We start from the raw sequence: 19,281 nt of genomic DNA, 5'->3' as shown, positions 1-19,281 counted from the left end.
CAGTATGTTGCTTTCATATATACTTAAGTCTAACACAAATAGGAAAATTAGTGACTGGCTTGGTGCTGTAACTTCGAGCTGGGCACCCTGTCCTGACTTGCCAAATTCTATCAGCAACAGGGGGTCCATCTAACTCACTGCCTCCTGTTACATTGAAGCTTGCTGTTCTAGAAGAAAAGCATTTAGAGAAGCACTTGGAATGTGATTTGCTTAAACATGATTCTGTGTTGAAGTACACAAATCAATGCTGCTAGGTCATTAGTGTGCTAATGGTTTTAAAGCTGCGGCATTCAGGGTTAGCTCCACAAGAAAGGCATTCGTTAGATGATCCTAATGCTGACTGCCATTCTGCTAAGCATTTATATAAGTCATGCAGCTACAGAGAAATTTCTTCTAGCAAACTATGTCAGATACAGAAATTTCTGCACAAAGATATCTAAAATATAGCAAGGCACTTTTTTTCAGTTTGAACTTCTCAAAGTCTTCTGAACTCTGACAGTTCTATACTGTGTACAGTAATCACAAGTTTAATGGGTTAGAGGAAACTTCAGGCAATTTACCATGACAAGTCCCGTTCTGTTCCTTTTTCGGCGAATGTTGTAGTGTTTCAAAGAAAGTGGAGCAGCTGTAATAGGAGAAACTGTGAAAAAGCTTAGCCCAGCAGCACAGAATACCCTTCAGCTTGAGTCTCAGGCTTCTAGGATGTTAGAGTACGTGAAGTGAATCTCTAGATGAAGTGCTGTGGATAAATGATATTCCACAAACTACTCAGTCATGATGGCTAAAAAAAAACAAAAAACATTTTCTTGTGAATTCATAATAAATTAAGACTGTGCATGCTGCCAGCAACTGCAGTTCTGGTCACGAGTGGTAACTCATTAACTGAGTAGTTAGTTAGGTTTTTTTTATCATGCATGCCCTAAATGTCTTTCCTGACACCTTTGAAAATACTGGCCTTGCATCACAAATCTCCTAAAACCTGTTTTGAAACACTTACTGATATGAAAGCTCCCCATTGATTTTAATGGGATTTGGATCAGCCCCATGAATAATAGGGAAAAGCTGTTATTTCTTTCATATAGGTTATCACTGGGAAGCAAAGAAAATTCCCTTCATGCACAGTGTGCTTGTATTGCTTGGTCTTTAGCCCTCCTTTAGATGGCATTTTATTGTCTGGTATCAAAGCAGAGTTCAAAAGAAGAGAAACAAAACAAAATGGAAAAGCTCATAGGAAAAAAATTATTGAAGCACAAAATAATCTCAGATTCACTTTTATTTCATCACACAGACTTGCATGTGAAGGAATGTGTGTATTGGCAAAGTCTTGAGCTGTCAGGTTTTTCTAAGTTCCGCATAAAATGCCAAATTACATCAAGAAGCATCAGACACCTTCACAGCTTTAGGTACGATTGAACAGCATTGTTTAAAATGTGTAGGGATCAGAACAGGCCATTGGTAGTTCTCCCAAAAGGGAAAACAGTTTATCTTGTTTCTCAGAGGTCTGCGCCAGAGTTTATTGAAGAGCTCTTCTTGCCTTCAGTGAGATCTGGGTTAAGGCTGTGTGAAACAGTTTAAACTATGCAATAACAGCTATAACAGATTCAGCACAAGCGTTTGAAATAGCCTTATGGATGTGCTCTGCTGTCACTCCTTAAGTAGTTATAACAACAGACATGGAAATTTCTCTTTAATTTGAGATTAAAGATAGAGATACCAAACCAGCTATAGTGACGTACTACTATAATTTCTGCGTCTGTCATTTGAAAGACATGAAAAATTATGTTAATAGGTAAGTAAAAGATGGTAAATGAATGCAAATATACAGAAGTTAATGGTAGCCCAGGAGAAGCTCCAATAAAAGGAAGAGAAAAAAAAAACCAACCATATTTCACTCAAATGCATGAGACAAGAATTCAGTCAGCACTTTATTTACAGTATTCTTTATTTATGTTTAAAAGCTTTCTATTTAACGCAGATTTAAAACAGGGCTTTCTGTACCATATTTCATAATACTGCAGCTTAATCAGCATCACAAAGTGCTATAATGCATTTCTTATGTCAGTGGCTATTCCTGATTCCTACCTGGATATTTTCTAAGGAAAATTCCTATTTAAGCTTCTTTTATTTTACATCAAGACATTTCAGTAAGTAGTTTCTCTCCAGCTCTAAAAGCTATTTGTTTATAATGGAACAAACATATGGTAGGGTGGAGAAGCTAAAGATGCGGGCTTCCCTCCTCCCCTCTCTCCCCACACAGGTGGCTCTCTAATTCCGGACACTATCCTAGAAAGCCAAATTGTTCTGTGTAATGTGCCTACTGATACAGATTTAGGAGCTAGCAACTGTCTCACAAGCTGTTTGCCTGGGGGCAAACAGATTTGCCTTCAAAGGTACCTGTGTGAGTATATATACAAAGCAATCCTGCAAATAGTGAGAAAAGGAAATTAAATCCTTCTGGAAATACTCACTTCTGTCTGTGGCCATACACCTGAGCTGTCCCCCTGTGCAGTGCAGTTGCCACATCGCTGGGGAATGGTAATGCTGTGCTCAGAGCTGGGGCCTGTTGACACTTGTACACACGCCAGCTTCCACTGACGTGCATTAACGTCCGTCCCTGGAGGAACAGGCGGGAGAGCTCAGCACACATCAACAGATGATTCCCAGGATAAAACTAGTGGTGGATGGTCCTGAGCCTGACACCATTGCTGAGACCTGAGGAAGCTTAGGGCCTGTAGGAAGACAGACTTTCATGCCCTGGGGGCGCAATTTTGGTCTTCATTAACTCAGCATTTTGTTTTCTTTCTTACACTTGCTTTATTAACTTTAAAATGTACAGGTGTTTGATGATATGTTATTCATAAAGGATTAGTTAAGATCTCCATCTGGACCTTTCCAAAGCATACAAATCTGGGCTCAACAGAGCAGATGCAGGTGCTGGCTTTCTGAGGCAGAGTAAGCAGCAATCATATCTTTCTTTAGCCCCTCTGGGCCTTTCTAAACACTCATTTCCCTCAGCAGAAATAAGGTTATCCATCTTTGCACCCTAGACCCTTGTAAACAGTGCTGAGCTGCCTAACCCAGAGAGAGCACGTGTTTTCTCACTGCTTTGACCTCATGAGTTTTTTGGATTTTCACGTCTTCTTTAACAAGGAGGTCAGTAAATTGGTGTAGGTAAAAAAACATGTTTGATGTATGTAGATAAACAGGACCAAGGCAGAAGCAAGTGACCTGGCCTGTGAAAATGCAACTTTATAAATTGTTAGAAAGGTCCCAAGCACAGTCTTTGCCTCCATCCTACCTTCTCAAGCAATGTTCGGGTGTGATTTAGGGGAAAGTGTCAGACAGACGCTCTTCCCAGCAGTCTCTCTTTTGAAGAGCAAGGTTATTCCTCTATGTCAGCTAGAGCCATGTCACATCCAATTAATGAATGTCTCACATTATTTACTAACACTGATGTAGCCACAAGTATATTATGTCTTTGTCAGCTTTCTCATGATTCCTAGTCAGTCTTCTCAATTGGTCAAATCTATGGTATGTAAGTCCAAGAAATATGTTAAAAAGGTTAAACAAAACAAAACAAAACAAAACAAAAAAAACCCCACAAAAATAAAGATTAAAGGAAAAAAGAAGAAGAACTAAAAAAAGGCTAAAAAAAAAAAAAAAAAGGCTAAAAAGAAAAAAGTGCCAGGATCTAAGACCCACAGAAGTGGAAAGTCAATCCACACTACAAAACCCAGTCCCTAGCAGCTCAGTAGGAGCCCTGGGTGAAGTTTCATGCAGAAAAAATTAAAAGATAACTGTTGTCTGTAAACATATAATTGACCACATATAAGCCCAAAGTTTTTATTAAAGTTATTATTAAAATTATATTTATTCATCTTTGTACTAAACACCACTATCCTAACAGTTACCTACACTTGAAGGTAACTATATCAGGGTCCAACGCTGTGTAATCAATGGCAAGAGACAAATGCCTCTAGAGGCTGATCTGCAGAACCTGAACTAGCAGCCTGATAATTACCAGAGTGAAATACAATAACTACCTTGTACAGGGCCTTGCAAAATCCTCTCCAAAGTAGGAATTCTTCCCCACTTTTTCTCCCCATGAAGGGCCTTTTTTTTTCCAAAAATCATTTCTGATTTGTGTATAAATCAGGTTTCACCTTCTGCTCCTAATCCGTATTTACGGAATTAGCTCTATACAAATGAAGGCAGTACAGTTTCAGGTGAGGAAAGGAACCTGGAAAAAAGAGATCATTAATAATATTTATTGAAACATTAATTCACAGCAAACACTAATTTGCGGTGAAATGTTCAAGAGTAATTATTGATAAAGAAAGAAAAAGAATCCTTCTCAAAATCTCTGATTGTAGTATCAAGGCCTTATAATCTACCCTGTATATTCTTAAATGACAAAGATATCTTTGTGTGGTTAAAGGTTAAAAGCTGGTAGGTGAAGAAGTTCATTGCTGGACTACACAAAATGTAACTTTTTGTATCTGAATTTTCTCATGAATGTGCTGGAATGTCTTATGCAATGGATACATAAAATTAACAGAGAATTTATATTCAAATAATATTATTAAATTTCTCCCCCCCACACACTTTTTTTTTTTTGAGTGGGATTTTGTATTTCTAGTAATATGTGCAAACACAGATAAAACATCTGACTTTCTTTTTGGCCAGGATACAGACATATGAGTCATGGAAAGCAAGATTTATTGGTCTACCAGAAACTTTTAGTTTAAATTTTCTCCTGTCAAATTCTTTCAAAGAAACTGAATCTGCATGTAATTGCACATAACCATGAAAAGTGCAGCTCACTCTTTGACTAATTCAATTTGAAGCCTTTTTGCTGAGGTTCTGGCCTGTGGCTTTGCTCTAATAGACACAAATCTTGTGTTGATTTAGATAAGTCTCCTGTTTGATTTACTACTTTAATGTATCAGAGATAAACAGCTACAATATACTCCTTGCAGGACTTCAATATATATTCCAATTATTGTCATGTTGCTTCGAAGTGTGAGTTGACACATAGCCTCTTCTAAAAATTGTGCATTGAACCAGACATTTGAACAAGATGTGTTTGAGAACCACAAGAAAATAAGAGTTAAATAATGAGATGGGTGGCTGATCTGTGAAATTGGCATTTCTTTCAGTGGAACTTGAAGGGACAATAAGACCAGTATCACAGAGCAGCAAGAGAAACTCCTAAGACCAGGTTTCTTGCCAAGGGGACAACCCCATTACCATCTACAAATGGAGCTTTGAAAGCTCTGACATCAAGAGGTCAGCCAGGAGTGTCTTGCTTGTAATAGGGGAACTCATCTGCAGGATCCTCGCCCCCCATCTGGACTGAGGCTTACCCTGTTCCAAGCTAAAATCCTGAAAACTCTAGGGAAGCCTGGAACTGCAGATCTCATAATACCTGGAACCTGGCTGAAGGGCAGACAGATTGGCCATTTTGGCTGGGAACTGTCCCTATTTTCCAGGTAGATCTGCCAAACAGACTAAGTATTTCAGTGTTACAGCTCTGTGGAAGATTTGCTTGATGAAAGAGGCTTTGTCTACATTTAAAAGGACCTAGTAATATGGTGCTTTCTATGGAGATATTCAGCCTTCCAGGGAAGTATTAATTTAGACACAGACACCAGTGAATTTAGACACCTCCTCAGTAGTCTAAATCTGTGTTTGTGCATGTCTTCAACAGCATTTTCAATGAGCTAAGTACATACAGGTCTTTCTTCAGCCACATCCCTAACAGAATCCTTGATGGTAACACAATATTGCAAGATATACTAGAAGCATAACTCTTTGGGTCTTCCGCATGTTTGCAGTGTTGGCATTTATGTGGTCAAAGCACTTCCATGGAAGTAAAAGACCTGAATCCAAAACTTTCATAAACCCATGGAGGTTTCAATCCTATTTGTTGACATAGAAAAATAATCACCAGACTAAAAAGTATAAGCATTTAAGAGGTTTCCACAACCTTACACCAACAAGTCATAAACTCAAAAGGAGAAAATTGTTAAAAGGTGCCTGGATCTACTAAAGAACTTAGAGCATTAGCTTGGATTGAAGCAGCAGAGGGTTCTGCTGTGTATTGAGCATCCCATACTTTAAAAGGCCTTTTCTGTTAGCATAATAATGATTTCACTTAGCCTTTTGTTGAAGGAATTTGAATTAAAAAGAGATTAGAATTCTGCCTAGTATAGCAAAGTTATAAGAAACCACTCTGATTTGGGGAACCTCCAAATTTTGTCTGGTTTTGGAATTCTTTGGTTTTTTTTTTGAGGGGGAGGGGGTTATTTCTGCCTTTACTATTGAAGGTACTCTGTTCTCTCTCATTCAGATCCTTAACATCAGGAGGACTTTAAAGCAAACCTGCTATTCAAATATTCACACAGATACCTGTTTGCATGATTGTTCGTCACGTTTTCACATTCTGGAAATACTCTTGTGAACAAATATTTGCTTTTACAACAGTTCTCAAAGGATGAATAAAAGAACTTAGGAACATTATCAAAGCAAATACATGTGGCGCCTTGTACATGAACATTTATGATCACATTTTTGCAGGACAGAGCCAATGCTAATATGGTTTCAGTATGATGTACAAAAGTGAACTTCTGGAGAATCAAAGGTATGCATTTATGAGCAAGCAGCAGAACATCATTGTTCTTGCAGAGTTCCCTGGATGATCTCCTAGCCCTGCTAAACTCTCCTACTTTCTGGCATCAAAAGTCATTTCATATGTGCAGGTATTGCTCCATTCTGTACTTTCATCTTATTTTCAGGACATAAGTTTTCTTTTTTGCTTGGAGTGTTTGTTGAAAGCAAACAGGAATAAAAACTGACATAAACTTTACCCAACAACAGTCCAGTGCAAAGTCACCAAATTCAAGAGAACAACTTGTCCTGATTCAGAGGGCTTCCAGCCAGCTGCTGATGGCCTATACTGTATCTGAAACAGATTAGCGGTACAATTTACAGTGTAAGAACTATGCCAGTTTTCTCTTATCTCTTTTAATAAAGTTGAATGCTCCAGAGGAAATGTTCAAATTCAGATATTAAGTTTCATCCAGACTAAAGGTAAGATCTGAGATCTTGCCTTTGGAGACCGCATACCTAGCCAGTAAAGTTAGAGACACGCTTAATGGATTGTGACATTGCCTAGTCCTGGTAAAGTTTGCCGAATTAAGAAGCCTCCCAGTACTGATACTCTCCTTTGACAGCAGAGGGAGCATTTCATCCAGTAACTCGTTTGTTCTCATATGTTCTCATGCAGATTCCAGCAATATTTAATAAATAAATACATTACTGAACCCAAATATCTCTAATCAGGCAGGTAGCCTGTGGTTGGATAACTGCAAAACAAAGTACAGTAGCTGGAAAAACCACACAATGTAAGAAACCCAAAAGGTGTTAATGGTGGAGGAACTATTCTTTCTTGAGAGATAATTTCCAAAAGAATCCAAATTACTGAAAGAAAATATTTTTTTCCCTACTGGAAAAAAAGAGCATGAGAAAAAAAGGGAGTAAGGAAAATCTCCAAAGCTCAAATTTATTCCCTAAATTTTATTAAGGCCTGGCTTCTCAGAGCTGCCGTGAGTTTTTTCAGACATGTTTCTGTTGAAAACCCAAGCTATTTTATTACTGAATCTGAGCCTTGAGCTGGTGGGGCATAGGGGAGTCTGGCAGTAATGCCAAATTTAAAGTATATGTAATTGGCTTGTAACAAGGTGACCTTTAAGGCCTTTTCCAACCCAAACTGTTCTATGATTCTAAGAAATGGGAGTGAGTCACTGACTTAGTTTCAACCTGCATTAGGGTAACAGGTAAAAAGGGCATTGACAGAACCTAAATGTAGTAGCTCTGATCAGACTATTATGTGAAGTAGCAATTCTTAATTGTAGTTGTTACTTAAGGAGATGTTTCTCAATTTTTCAACAGTATTATATCCCTGTCTCCAGCCATATCTGTTTAGAAAAATAATTACTGAATACATTAGCAAATCTACCCTGTATACTGCAGCTACAGCACTGGCAGTAGTAGCTATTCCATAAGCTTTCCTGACTGGAAAGTTTATTGATCATCTGAGTGATGTTTGTTTCTTTGAATACTCTTTTAATTTTTCCCTTAACCTTTGCTCAGGCAAACTCTAATACTTCAAAAGAAATTTTACTGAATGAAGAACACTTGTCTCGAGGTGAAACTAGTAACTTTGATTCAACTACCCTATGACCTGATTAAAATCAGGCTGCATTCATATGTCAAGCTAAGCTATGAGATTTAAAAATAAACAACTCTCCCTGTAAAATCATTGGGAATTTTGCCTGTTCAGAGGTGATCATAAACATGAAAACAGTTTTAACTGTTCATTAGCTTAGGCTTCAGGCCTGAGTCAAAATCAGGCAACATTTTGAGCAAAACTTGCGCTACAGCCTGTCTTCAAGGGATACATAGTGTTTCAGACGCCAAGGAGAGCTATGGAAGTATATAGTATGATAGGAGATAAAATGCATTTTTAGGGTTTTAAAAACTCCACATTTGATCAGAAATAAGCTGAAAGCAATGTTTGAGCTGAACCTTGCTCTCTGAAAATGAATTGGTACAGTTTGGTTAGAAATTTCATTTAGGGTTCAGGGACTCTTACCCAGTACTTTTTGTAATCAGGCTACTTGATCAGCACAGCTATGGATGAAGATTTAGGTGGGCCTGATACCTCACTGATACCTCAAATCTCTCAGGTTTAAAATTCTCTCTTCTCTTTATTGTATCAGATTTCTTTTTTCTTTTCTTCTTTCACCCTACCCTGGTTTTAATTGAATATGTTCTCTCAGTTCTTATTTCTATTTGAATCCACATTTCCTAAGCATTGAGATGCTTGGCTAGGAACACATTTGAAATGAGGTGGACTTGAACCTGTAAGTACTGTAAATAGAAACAGAAGGTCTCACAAGTATGTTGCAGTGCCGAAAGAACTGTGTGATTTCTGAAATTATGCCTTTTTACAGCAGTTTTATAGGTTCACTAGCCTAACTACTATCATTTTTCATGAAGAAAATTTTCTAAGTAGAAATAACTATGTTCCTGGCAACCGCTTGAACTACTAGAATAAGATAAATATTAAAGATTGCCTTAAAAAAATAAAAAATAAAATATTTTTTATATTTGTTATTTGAATTTTGCAGGCACTTGTAGGACCCCTGTGGCTAACCTTTAATTCCATATTTGTCCATCCCTATTCAAAATGAAGTGTGGAGAGAAGTTGTTTTATTTTGAGTAGGCAATATGCAGACCCTAAAATTTGTGGCAGGCACATGCTGGGTTATTTTTATTAAAGAAACTCCAGAATCCATGGCATTTTATCAAAAATGCTTATCCTTGCACATTCTTAGAGCTAAAATTAAAAGAAACAGGACAATGAAGCCAGCAGCTAAGATACCTGTCTAGAAAGGAGACTACAACGTCCAGCAAGTGGTAGGAACAGGTCCAAGTCCTGTCCTACTTACACCTATTTGATTTAATGGGATTGCACTTGTATAAATGAGAGAAGAGCTTGGTTTGTAAACTTCAAAAGGCTCACAATAGCAAACAGGGGGAAAAAAAGAAATGCAAAAGCAAACAACACCATGTGGAATGAATCTGAGACATCCCATCCCAGTAAGAACACTCAGCAGTCTATTTTATTTATTCAGGTCAAAGGAAGACTGTGAGATATGTAGACTATGTGAGGATAGGGTGTGAAAGTGAAAATGTTCAAATAAAAGCATTACTTTGGCACTACTGCTGAGATTAATGTGGGTTATAAAAAGAGTACATCTGAGACTGGCACTGAAACTCTTGATAACTAAGCAGGTTCACAGGGATGAACTTATTATGACAACCCTAATATTGAGGGTTAAGAAAATATAAAATCAGGTCTTATATTTTCATATGAAGTAATCATGTTTCACTGGAAGGGTTTAATTTAGAGAGAATGATGAGTTTTGAAAGTGAACAGAAATCTGGTTTCTGTTGTTTGGGTTTTTAACAACAACAACAACAATAATAACAGTAATAGAAAAAGCAAAACAAAAATAATAGCAAAGGGAAAAACTTGGCTTTTTCAGTTCAATTTTAAAAAGTACTTAATGGATACTAAGCCTTTATGACCTATATCACCTATGCATAAATGGTCCACACTCCTATTACCTTTTAAGTATGAAAACTGACTCTCTAAGGCTTCTGAAAGCTGAAATGAATTTTTAGGTCAAAGCTGCAGAAAATCTACTTGCTCAGTACAGTGCAGCTCTGTAATCACAGGATCACTCCCTCCTTTTCTGATTGTTGAAGAGCAACTTCTGCTTCTGAAAACCTCCCTAGAGGCTCAGTTACTGGTATGAAGAGTTCAGAGGGGAAGAAAGGTGTCCAAGGCAGAATTGTACTCAAGGAAGTGTCAGTTCCACTTCAGGATTCAGCAATCCTAAAACCATCAGCAGTATGCTCCAAACAATATCTTTCAATGTTCAACTTCTGGTTTTCAGCTGGTTCTTGATGTTTTTTTGTGTTAATGGAGTAAATTATTCCCTTCCAGAGAGCTACTCATTGCATCTGTCACAGTATTTTTACAGGTCAGATGACTCACCTTTTGAGGTTTGTATTTCCTGTGTGTTAATTACAGAGGCAGCCTAGGGTGACTAGCTCAGACACAGTTACTTTAGACATTTTAAGTGGGAGGAATGCCCAGTTTTGACCTCAGGTACTGAAAAATACCTTGTTGAAACATACATAAAATTTACTAATTTGCTTTTCTTTTTCAAGAAAAGTACACAGAAGTATAGCTGACCTGAGTTATTTACTAGTATATGCACAGGTTTTGCTATATTTATCCATTTCTCATTCATTTCTGTGCATGAAACTAATCTAGATGAAGTGGATAATAACCACAGACCAAAAGGGAGGTGCAATTATGTCATGAAGTTTATAGCAACTCGTGAAGAGACAAAAGCCTCTGAAGAGACCTATATAGATAATCCTCCTTATGACTCACAAGCAAGTTGCTTAATCTGAGGAAATACATAGCATGTGTAGAACCTATTTATAATAGGATCATCCTGCAAATATTTTTTAAGTTGTTTCAGCTAACTGAACTTTAAAACCATTTAGAGCCTCTCTGCCAACTGGAGGTTAGAGTAAAGTTCTGTTTATAAGATGGACACTTGTTTTGGCATACAATGCTTGTGTTTATGGAAGAATCTTATAATGATGAATTCTTTTACATTTCTCAAACTATCAGAACATTAATTTCATTGGAATGGGTCCCATCCCTTCCTTCCAGAGAGGTAATAGCTCCAAAACATGTATTACTGGGAATATCTGATTTATCTTCAGGTAGTACAGAAGCTCTTTTTTTAATATTTTGATTTGGAAACACTTTATTCTTTATACTTTACTAAAAATTAATTCAAATGGTAGCAAAAGTCTTTTCTTTGATGCATCAAGGAAAATATCTGTTTCTGTTTCTACACTGAATGCATCTTTTCCTTAAGTTAAGTAGGTACTACACTTGACAAAACAATAATGTGGGAAACTATTTGGAAAATCTTAGTTAAAATTAAGATGTGATATAATTTGAAAATGCTTTGTAAGGTAGTGTAAGTTATGTTAATTTAGTTTCCCTATATTTTCACCTCAGAAATTGGGTAAAAATTAAGGAAAATCCAAAGGAAATTTGTTTTATTAGGTGCTTCCTGGAACAGTAAATTGAAGGAGGGAAAGCTTAGCTAAGTCTAGGGTTATAAAAAAATTATTTAAACATGCCACTCAGATGCTACCCAAAGGGACTAGAGAGGCCTGAGAGGTGAGCTCATGCAAACCTCAAGTTCAACAAGGCTAAGTGCAAGGTCCTACACCTTGGTTGGGGCAATCCTGAGCACAAATACAGGCTGGACACAGACTGGATTGAGAGCAGCCCAGAGGAGGACCCAGGAGTGTTGGTTGATGAGAAAATCAGCATGACCTGGAAGTGTGCTCTTGCAGCCCAGAAAGGGCTTTAGATGCTGGGCTGTGTCAAAAGAAACGTGACCAGCAGGTTAAAGGAAGTGGTCCTGACCCTCTGCTCTTGTGAGACCCCACCTGGAGAACTGCATTCAACTCTGAGGCCCCCAACACAAGAGAGACATGGACCTGTTGGAGAAGGTCCGGAGGAGAGTCATGAAGATGATCAGAGGGCTGGACACCTGCTTCTCTGAAGGCAGGCTGAGCTAGTTAGGTTGGTTCAGCCTGGAGAAGAAAAGGCTCTGGGGAGACTTTAGAGCAGCTTCTAGTGACTAAAGGGGGCCTGCAAGAAAGCTGGAGAGAGACTTCTAACAAGGGGATGAAGTGACAGGACAAGGGGAAGTGGCTTTAAACTGAAAGAAGTTAGATTTAGATCAGATGCTAGGAAGAAGGTCTTTTCTGTGAGGGTGGTGAGGCACTGGCACAGGTTGCCTAGAAAACCTGTGGCTGCCCCATTCCTGGCAGTGTTAAAGGCCGGGCTGGATGGCGCTTGGAGCAACCTGATCTAGTGGAAGGTATCCTTGCCCAACTCAAACCATTCTGTGATTCTATGATATTCTCTATTTAAATAAAGTTAAATAAATGTAATCAGTGAAATTAAATATCCTTCCTGCAAAAATCCCAGAACTACTTAGCCTTTAAAATTTACAAGATGAGACTTTCCATCCACCAGCTTCGCATGAGCTTAAAAGAAAACATCTGCAAAATATGAACTCTTTATTAATAAAATTAGAGCTCTTCCATAGTGCTACTAGACACCTTTTTAGTGAGTCCTATTTTTGTTATTACTCTCTATATTTGCACAATTATCCATGACCCTGAAGACATGTGGAACTGCTGTAAGTTAAAGAAGGTATTTCTTCTGTATTCCTTAATTTTTTTTAGACGTACACACTGGCAATTTTTTTTGCTAGGTATTGTATACACACAATGACTTGGTATTTGCATCATTAATGTATAATTGATTCTTCATTTTCTGACTTATTGGGGGTTTCACTCAATTTTACATTTTTATTAACAATTTTATGTGCAACATTTGTCATGTTTATCTCTTTTAAAATTAAATCTAGCAAAACTTTGGTGAAAGTGTGGGAGAGACAACATGCTAAAAGTACCTTTCTTCCTGCAAGAATTAAATTTTACTACATGCAGACACTTCTACACTGGCATGTATATTACCACCTACTCATGATATGGATGAGGAGGAATAAACATTCCTCTATAAAAAAGTTTGAATTGTCTTTGTTCCTAAGACTGAAGTAATTCTACAGACATTCTAAAATTAATTAGATTAAATCTAGTGTCTCATCTTGACACATAGCTATTATTTATGGTTACAGTTTCATTAAGATTGAGAACAACTGAAATATATCACATTGCCATCATGGGAAGAACAAAAATGTCCCTCTTGGCTTAAAGGATAAATGATGCAATGCTCATTAATATAAGGCCCACGCTACTAACCATGGGTGGAATGTCATCTTCAAGCACTTTGAAATCACGATTATGATCATGATTATTTTTACAGGTTAAAACAGTATGAAGAAACTCATGCTGATTTTGATCATTCCAGACTGGTTAAAACATATTAGTATTCGTGGTCTTCCTGGATCTTTACTTGCCTTCATTCTCTCAGCACTGAAGGGGTAAAACAAGTATATCTGAAAAAAATATTTAGAGCCAGGCATAAAAGAAATGGTTTGGTTACTGCAAGAATAAAAACACATTCTGAGCTCAAGTCTGAATAGAAAACTACTTAGGCTTCTTAGGTAGAAATCTTGAAACAGAGACACAAAGATTATTTGAAATATTTTTTGCCTCTGACTTAAAATAGTCTTGTCCTCCTTGGAGCAAATACCTTGGATAATCTGCTTCTCACTTAAGTTCAGCGGGAGTGACAAGTGGGAAAATAGCATTCAGAAACGAGGTTACATGCAAACTTTATTTTTATATTAAATTAGGGTACCTTTATTCATATCATACTACTTACTTGACCACGTGAGTATCAATATGTATCTTACCTACTAGATGAGGCTGCTCAATTTCAAAGCATCCTCACAAGCAGAAGTCCTTTGAGGCAGACAGCTGAGTAAATAGACAGGAATTGTCTAGCAGACTAACTACTGACTAGTAGACCACTGGTTAGTAGCCACATTTGACCCATGCAAACACATGGGTCAAAGAAAGGGACTCTTTATCAGGGACTGTAGTGATAGGACAAAGTTAAACAGGGAAGATTTAGGTTAGATATGAGGAAGAAATTTACTGTGAGAGTGGTGAAGCACTGGAGTAGGTTGCCCAAAGCAGTGGTAAAAGCTTCATCCCTGTCAGTATTCAAGGCCAGGTTGGAACAGAGCCTTGGGTGACATGATTTAGTGTGCGGTGTCCCTGCCCATGGCAGGGTGGTTGGAACTATATGATCTTAAGGTCTTTTCTAACCCAAACCATTCTATGATTCTATGATTTGATTAATACATGACTTATTGCTCAAGCTGAAAAAAAACTCTTGCCATTTAAAGGGGGCTAAGAACTAAGATAGATATATATGTTCCTTTCTGTGGTATTTTTGTGCATGGCTGGGGCAGAGGGGAGGTATGCCAATAAAAGCTTAGTTTGTTCCATGATCCCAGTCAGACCAAAGGAGGTCACATACAACTTCTGTGTGGCAGTCAGATTTTGGCACTTCAAAATCAAAATAATCTTCCTAATAATCCAGTGCTGGCACCAGCAGAGTATATTCAGGGATCTGCTATGAGTCAAATTGATTAAATGTCTGACAGAGGTAAATGCTGTACCTTCTTAAATGCTGTTAATTGTAGTAGACCTTTCTGTAGCAACAGTCTTTAGTAGCAGATATTTCAGAAATATGCCTGCAAAACAAATTGTGACCACATATCAAACAGGAAAGGAATATCACATGTAACCTGGAAGACTGCCTGGTCTTCCTCCAGTCAAATTTGGACCCCTGCTGCAGCAGAGAACAGAAGCCCCTCTGGTTTGGCATGCTTGTCTGCCTCCATGTTAAAACACAGATTTTTTAACCACACAACTATGACCAAAATTCAAAGGCCCTTTCAATGATTATAACACTTTGTTCTTGTTATACCCTTTTGCTTGACCCAGTGTGTGCTTTATCTTAAATAATTTTCCTACTACTTTCATTTCTTCTTTTTATATATATATATATATTTATGAGTAGAAAATATTTCTTTTATTCTCTTTCTCTGTTAAGAATCTCAGCTCCTTAAGCCTCCTCATATAGGACAGGATCCTTCTTTCCTAATATCCCAGAGATGTGGCTTGAATTCATTTTCTTGAAGACAGAAAATTTTTTGGACATCATAGTCACTCAGTTGTTAGATGGTAATTCCAATCTTCCTCTTTAATGTTGTTGATTCCTGATACCTACTGCTTTACATTAATGTGCTCTTAATCGGGTTTTGATTTTCTAATAAGAACTTTAAATCAGATTCCTCTAAAGTCTATAAACTGATATATTACCTTCAAATCCTTTTTCCAGCTAGACACTATCTTTCTCAATCACTGTCTTTCTTGAGCCATCCCTTTGCTCAACGTTCAGTTCCCCTGCTAATCCCTATCTTCTCCAGTTTCACAAGAAATTTCCTCTGTACCATTGCATGAAATCCTTTACCAAAGTACAGAGAGACAGAAGCTGCAACATTTCTTTTGGCTTGGAAAAGGGTTTCCTTCTCAAAGAAGTTACCTTTTCAAAAATCTCTAAGATTTATCTGTGGGAAACACATGTTGAAGTTTACCTCATTTATTATTGTCTCATGTCTTTAATTATTACCTTCATCCACAGCTTGCTATAATATCTGCATGCAGTTGAGAAACACATCTAAATAGAGCTTCTTTTCTCTTTCACCAGTCCCATTAGACATTACGATTTCTGATATGACTGTTTCATTAAATACTCCTTGGTCCTTGATCTGTGATTTCATAGCCAGTTGTTTTAAAATTATGGAGTGAGTTTATTCTGGCTTCCCAGTTGGGAACATTTTACCTCTTTAGATTTTGCTGCTACTCAAGTGTTGTTTTCATTTTCACATTCTCATTTTCATTTGTGTTTGATTCTGTACACAAACATAATTATTCTCCCTGAAACTTGATGTTAAGTATTCATGTATCTTTGGGTCTATAATGGATTGTCCTAATGTTCAAAGTCAGCATGCTGTATAGCTCTTCTCCCTTTCTGCTCCTGGAGTCCTTGCATGGCAGAAAAATAAAAGTAGTTTTAATTTACTGTAGCAATATGAAAATTCAGTGAAGTACAGGCTAATCTCTGATTAGTGCTAGCTATGAATAATGAGACATTTTGTATTACTTCTCATGCTTTTCTTCTTTGTTAATTCCAGTAATTACAGTTCTTTGCTGCACACATATATATCCAGCCTTAACATCAACTTCAGACATTCTTTCTCCTTCATTTATCCTGAGATCTGAGAGATTTACTCCTGCCTAAATTACTTTATCCAGTACTATCAAAACCTTTGCTTCACAGTCTAATTTTCTGTCTCTGCTGTTTCCACCTCCTCTTCCCTGCTTGTCCTATGGTCTGAATGAACCTAAAAAAAATGTATATTCTGATCACCTCTACATACATTTAATGTTGTTCTTGGCTTCAGCTCTACCAAACATCTTTTCAGCATCTCATCTCCTTTCGTTTGATCTGTCATTTCCATTTTTATTGTCCTATCTTTGTTATCTTTACAGATTAGTTTATTTTTAACCCTTCCTTATTTTTCCCTCACATTTCTCTCCACACATTCAAAGTTTCTTTTCCATTTCATTGTCTTAACTGTAGCTGAAAGATCTGAACTATTTTATTGGTATTAATAATGAAAGTGTAACTGTGATAACTTGAATTACAATACAGGCTAGCTGCCTTAGAGCATTTCTGAAATCACTGGTGGGTTTAAGAGGCCTAGAGTCTGCACTTCCATGTCTGATTTCAGCCATTATCTAAACTAGCCACATTAGAAGCCCTATGTCTAGACTTCCCTAGACTAACACCAGAAAAAAAAAAAAGTTTCTGATTTCTGTATATGTTACAAAGGAAGCACTGCATAATTTTTCTTACCAATGTGTTTCCTTACTCTTCTTCAAGAAGTCATAAATATCACTTAAATTATGTCATTAAGTCAAATGAAGTGAAATATGAAAGTATGCAAAAACTAGTCTCTGTACACAATTTCAGATTAAAAAAAAAGTAATATTTCAAATTTCAGAAATAAACCTATAGACCTTTTCATAATAAAACTTACTTCTCAACCCTAGAAAAGATACAGGAATTAGGAATAACACTGGAGTCAAAGGTTTGTTTCTTCACTCTACATGATATATGTGAAAAACTTTGTCCTGGGTTCAGCAGCAGCAGTCAATTTTTCTCCTTCTTGGTAGCTGGTGCAGTGCTGTGTTTTGACTTTCAGCCTGGCATCAGAGCTAATAACAATGATGTTTTGGTTTGGCCAAGGACTTTGTGAGCCTCATGCTCTGCCAGGGAGGAGGGGAAGCTGGGAGGAAGAAGAGACAGGACACCTGACCCAAACTGGCCAAAGAGGAATTCCATAGCACGTCATGCCCAGGATGTAACTGGGAGTTACCCGGAAGGGCTAGGAGGACTTGAAGGCTGGAGGAGGTATCGGTTGGTGCTTGGTCGGGTTGGGGGGGGTGAGTTATTGGTCGGCTGGTGATAAGGTGTTGTATTCTCTTCCTTTGTTATTCCCTTTAGCATTATTATTATTGGTGGTAGCAGTAGTGATTTGTGTTATGCCTTAGTTACTAAACTGTTCTTATCTCAACCCCTGGGAGTTGCATTCTTTTCGGTTCTACTCTCCGTCCCTCCAGGAGTAGGGGGAAGGAAAGAAAGAGGGAGGAAAGTGGGGGAGTGAGTGAACAAGCTGTCTGGCTGGGTTTAAACCACGACAGACTTGAATATGAAGCACCAAGTAAATAAATTGGCCACGAGGTAATGGATTTTATAATATTTTTTTTTATATAATAAATTTTATCCCCACATTGAACAATTAAGAGAAAACAAATTTCTGAATAGTGTTGAATTAGTACTCCCCATTCAGCCCTGAATGTAATTTTCCATGGTCCAGATGAACGCCCTTGTCACATGTCTATGTCTATAGACATAAATATTTACTTCTTCTCTCTCCTTCCCTCTCTTTGCCTCTGGGAACATGAAATTATTTACAGAAAATGGGACAGGACCACCAACATAAACTACAGTAAACTCATCAAAGAGAAGTCACAAATCATATTCATGTGGTGATTCAAGTACTTGGCCTGAAATACATCAATCTTCTACGTAAGTCCTTACTCACTTAACCAATAGATCGTGGCAATCCTTTCTTCCCAGTTTTGCCTTCCTTCACGTCCTCCTTTCTTATGTTATTCTGGTACTTGTTTTGACAGATATTACCTCTTGTTTTAAGGAAGATTATCCTGAATAAAAGCATTATTGACATGATTATGATACTTTAGGAAGTGTTGGATTTAGGTAAACAGGATTTTCTATTAAAATTCTTTGGTGGGAAATACCCAGCCAGAAATATTATGAATAACTGAATGGGACTATTCTCAATTAAATATCCATACATGATTTCAGACTGGCAATTGGGCTGTTTGGTGTTTGCTAACTTCAGGCAATTCTCTGAAAGATATTAATCAAATCAGTTAAGTGACTATAATTATTAAAAAAAAACAAACAACAAAGTCAAGGTTATGTTGTAAAGCACTCAGATTATGAAAGGTCACAATTACATTTGCACTTGTTATACTGTTCTAGTTGTCCTATATGTATTGATCACTGTGTAGTCTTTAATTACATAATCTTATGTTATTTATTCCACAGTGATCTTTGGGCAGAGAACGGGGAGTGCTCACTTACTGAGCAGCTAATCAAAATTGTGTATACAGTGTGCAGTGTTTGCAATGTAGCCCAAGTTTGCTGCACAAAACGTAGGAGTTGCAATAAATTATTGAATTCAGTATGTGCTTTGTCATGGCATTCCTCACTATGGCATCTAAGCCTTTTTCATTTATTTACTTGTTTTCACAGTGCCCCTGATGAGGTTGTTGGCTGAGGGAATCAGAAGAAGGTCAGAAAACTTGAAGCTGATGCACACAGTAAATAAAACGAATCTATTAATTTAAGGTTTCTATTAGCAAGGTTTTTTTTTAAGCATATACCATGATACAGCACCTTCA

The 19,281-nt window shown here is 37.4% G+C and overlaps 1 long non-coding RNA gene across 1 annotated transcript in view; it reads right to left on the bottom strand.

Annotated features, from left to right (window-relative positions):
- Window positions 1-651: 651 nt before the first annotated feature.
- LOC130606298 (uncharacterized) overlaps window positions 652-19,281 on the bottom strand; it is a 34,378-nt gene continuing 15,748 nt past the window's right edge. The window contains exons 2-3 of the long non-coding RNA XR_008973938.1: window positions 6,870-6,964; window positions 652-781 (exon numbers count right to left, since the gene is read on the bottom strand). This is a non-coding gene — a long non-coding RNA (uncharacterized LOC130606298). The remainder of the gene's footprint in view (window positions 782-6,869; window positions 6,965-19,281) is intronic.

The sequence above is a fragment of the Pezoporus wallicus genome, unplaced genomic scaffold, assembly GCF_028554395.1.
Source record: "Pezoporus wallicus isolate ANWC-B61680 ecotype Strahan unplaced genomic scaffold, APGP_CSIRO_Pwel_v1 contig_3058, whole genome shotgun sequence".
NCBI lineage: Eukaryota > Metazoa > Chordata > Aves > Psittaciformes > Psittacidae > Pezoporus > Pezoporus wallicus.
Note: the sequence above shows the minus strand (reverse complement) of the source record. Positions and strands in the feature narration are given on the sequence as shown.